Source organism: Danio rerio, chromosome 9 (assembly GCF_049306965.1).
Source record: "Danio rerio strain Tuebingen ecotype United States chromosome 9, GRCz12tu, whole genome shotgun sequence".
NCBI classification, from domain to species: Eukaryota; Metazoa; Chordata; class Actinopteri; order Cypriniformes; family Danionidae; genus Danio; species Danio rerio.
The window spans coordinates 32,072,881-32,076,551 of record NC_133184.1 but is presented as its reverse complement, the minus strand read 5'-3'; the positions used below and the strand labels follow the sequence as shown (position 1 = coordinate 32,076,551).

The 3,671-nt window shown below is 37.2% G+C and overlaps 1 protein-coding gene across 1 annotated transcript in view; it reads left to right on the top strand.

The window, feature by feature from the left end:
• Nucleotides 1-3,671, top strand: part of piga (phosphatidylinositol glycan anchor biosynthesis, class A) — a 46,466-nt gene that overhangs the window by 19,689 nt on the left and 23,106 nt on the right. The gene's annotated exons all lie outside the window — the stretch shown is intronic.

Below are 3,671 nucleotides of genomic sequence, written 5' to 3'. Positions count from 1 at the left end.
CACATTCATATTGTGAATCTATACTTATTTTCCCATAAGCCACCCCATTTGTTTTATAAATGTTGCACACCCACCACCTGAAGTTCCTGCTCTGTCTTTTCTAATAGCTACATACCCTGGAATGACAAAATCCAATAGCAATTTAAGCCACGTTTCCTGAATGCATATTAAATCAGGCACGTTTGTCATTTCATGTATAACCTTCTTAAATTCTTGGCCATTCGTGATTAGACTCCTGGCATTCCATTGTATTATCCTGAAAGTCATTTTATTTTATTAGCCTTAGCTTGTCTGGGGGTTCTTTAGGGTTTGAATTACTCTCAGGTTGCCCTAGTAGAGACTGAATTACCTCCATTGACACTTCTGTTATTCCTAGATGACGAGTTGCTGCAGATATTATGATTTTTAGTTTCTCTGTTCTTTTGTTAGTTTGAGCTGTACAGTTGATTAAATCTGCAATAAATGCTATAAAATTTACCTTGCTGACCATGAGTAAATCATCCTGATTTGTTTTGAAGGTTTCTATTGATTTATTCGATCTTACATTTGTATTCATAACTTGATAGCTCTTCGTGTTTCTTTGTTCATCTTGAACTTTCTTCACAGCTTGAGGATATGACATATTATACTCTGTTACTTCATTGCCTCCACAGCTTGTTTTTGAGCATTGCATCCTAAATATGCTGCACTATGAGGACCTCCACAGTTACAGCACTTTGGTTCTACTAGATCCCCACATTCACCATAATTGTGTTCACCTCCACCTTTACAACATCTTTGCTTTCCTTTACAAACTTCTGCTACATGACCCATTCTTTGGCAATTCAAACACCTCAATGCAGGTTTAATAAATGGTCTTACTGGATAACAAACATATCCCATTTTTACATTATCCGGTAGTTGCTTCCCATTCATGATTATCACTGTGGTACTTGGCTCTCTTTTCCCACTTCTTTGTTGTCAACCTTTTCACATCTGTTACCTTTTCACTTACTAACTGATTTCTTAATGTCTCATCTGATAAAGACAGCGGAACTCCATTTATCACTTCTTTAATGCCACTTATCTCTCCTGGTACGTGGCATTTAACTCCGAGTCCTCCTATCTCTTTCAGTTTAATCAGCATTTCTTGTTGTTTTTTGATCAGACAAAATACAAGAACTCGGTTGTTTGATAAATATCTGGCTGAATTTATTTCCCCAACAGCTTTTTTGAGCATTTTTGTTAACCTCATGGGATTATTCATCTCACCTATGCTTGAGAACATCATGATAACTTTATACTCATCCTCCATCCTCATTGTTTTGCTTCTTCCTTCTCCTCCTCCTGCTGCTACCTCCTCAGAATCTGAACTTCTGTTCTTGCGCTTCTAAGATCTCTGTTCAACCTGAGACCAATCATCTACCATATCTAAGTTGGTTGAATCATCATCATCATCATCATCATCTAAATTTCCATCTTCACTCTCTTCATTCACACCACAGCTGTCGCTAAACACGCTATGCCGTCTTTCCTTCACCATTCCTCCCCTGCTAACTAGTGATGGGTCGTTCATGAACGATTCGTTCATTTTGAACACTGATCATTCCACCATGGAACCATTTTCCCTACTCTTTTTCCTGTACTCTTTGGAATACATTCACTTGCCGCATGAATTACAGAACTTAACTCTGCATATACAGTTGAAGTCAGAATTATTAGCCCCAATTTCTCTTTAACGGACAGCAGATTTCTTCAACAAATATCTAAACATAATAATTTTAATAACTGATTTCTAATAACTGATTCATTTTTTCTTTGTCATGATGACAGTAAATAATATATTTTCATGACAGTTCTATACAGCTTAAAGTGATATTTAAAGGCTTAACTAGGTTAATTAGATTAACTAGGCAGTTTAGGGTAATTAGGCAAGTTATTGTATAATAATGGTTTGTTCTGTAGAAAAAAAAATTGCCTAAAGGGACTAACAATTTTGTCCTTAAAATGGTGTTTGAAAAATTAATAACTGCTTTTATTCTAGCCTAAATAAAACAAATAAGACTTTCTCCAGAAGAAAAAAATATTACCAGACATACTGTGAAAATGTCCTTGCCCTGTTAATTTGGGAAATATTACTTTTGACTTCAACTATATATTCTTTCAATCTTAATATCTCAATTCATCTTATTTTTTTCAATTCTTCTCAATCAGTTTCTCAAACTTCCCTTTTCCAGAATTACCTTTATTAACATTCTTATTCTCACTATCTATAATAGAACTAATAATAGAAAAATGGGCACTCCCAATTGAGCATTTCCTTAAAACCTCCCAAACTGTAATTCCACCCAATAAATTTGACACAAATGTTAGGTCAAATGTTAGGTCAAGTGCTGATTTCCTACCTGTTTTTGCATCCAAATGTGTATTTGAATTATTCATTTGAATTCTGACCCATTATTTTACTACTCATAACTACCTGCTTCCCGACTTCATTGCCTTATTTTTCTGCTCTTCATTTATGCATGCAATCAATAACGCCCCATCCTGAAACACCTTTGCGGATGCTATTTCACCTGCTTGTTTCTTTAATTTATATGTTAGCATCATAGGGTTTACTCTCATTACTTCTTTAAATTGTAATATTATCCTAAATCCTAAATTAGGCCAATGCAGTGGCGAAGTAGGTAGTACTGGCGCCTCACAGCAAGAAGGTCACTGGGTCGCAGGTTCGAGCCTAGGCTTGATCAGATAGCATTTCTGTGTGGAGTTTGCATGTTCTCCCTGTGTTCATGTGGGTTTCCTCCGGATGCTCTGGTTTCCCCCACAGTCCAAAAAAATGCGGTACAGGGGAATTGGGTAGGCTAAATTGTCCGTAGTTTATGAGTGTGTGTGTGTGTGTGTGTGTGAATGTTTTCCAGAGATGGGCTGCGGCTGGAAGGGCATCCGTAAAAATGTGCTGAATAAGTTAGCGGTTCATTCTGCTTTGGCAACCCCGGTTTAATAAAGACTAAGCCGACAAGAAAATGGGTGAATGAATAAATCCCAAATTAGCCTAACCTCCAACCCCTTCCTCCTCGCTAGCGAGCGAGCTACTTTCCGATGCATCTTCCATATCTTTTTTCCTTTTCCTAGATCTGTCTTTTATTTGTGTGCATTCTATATCCATATGATCCTCTTCCTCCTCTTCACAACTATCATAAAATCCTAGAGTCTCCAATCCTTTCCCAAATCTATTTCCTCAAGATCTAGTCTTTAGATTTTTTTGGTTCGCTTGAATTCCCCGCCATTGCTCCAACCTCCTGTAGTGAGACTTTTTCTTCTTCGTGGTTTTTAATTGAAGGTCGGCATACAACTTTGAGGTGCATTTCCGCCACCTGGTTAGGAGTGTGGATCGAAAGTGAAATTTCTACCCACTTATTCTTACTTATTTAGATTTTATTATATAACCCAGTCTCCCTAAGATACATTAATAATGCTTTTAACCTTTTATCTCCTACACCACTACGTAAAGTGATATTAAGATCTATATTTACATTGGTTCAAGCAACAGCTGGGTCAGTTAGCATTTCTGGAGTTTACATGTTCTCCCCGTGTTCGCATGGCTTTTTCTCCAAGTGCTTTCCCCCACAGACATGTGCTATAGGTGAATTGGGCAAGCTAAATTGTCCGTAGTGTATGTGTGTGAATGA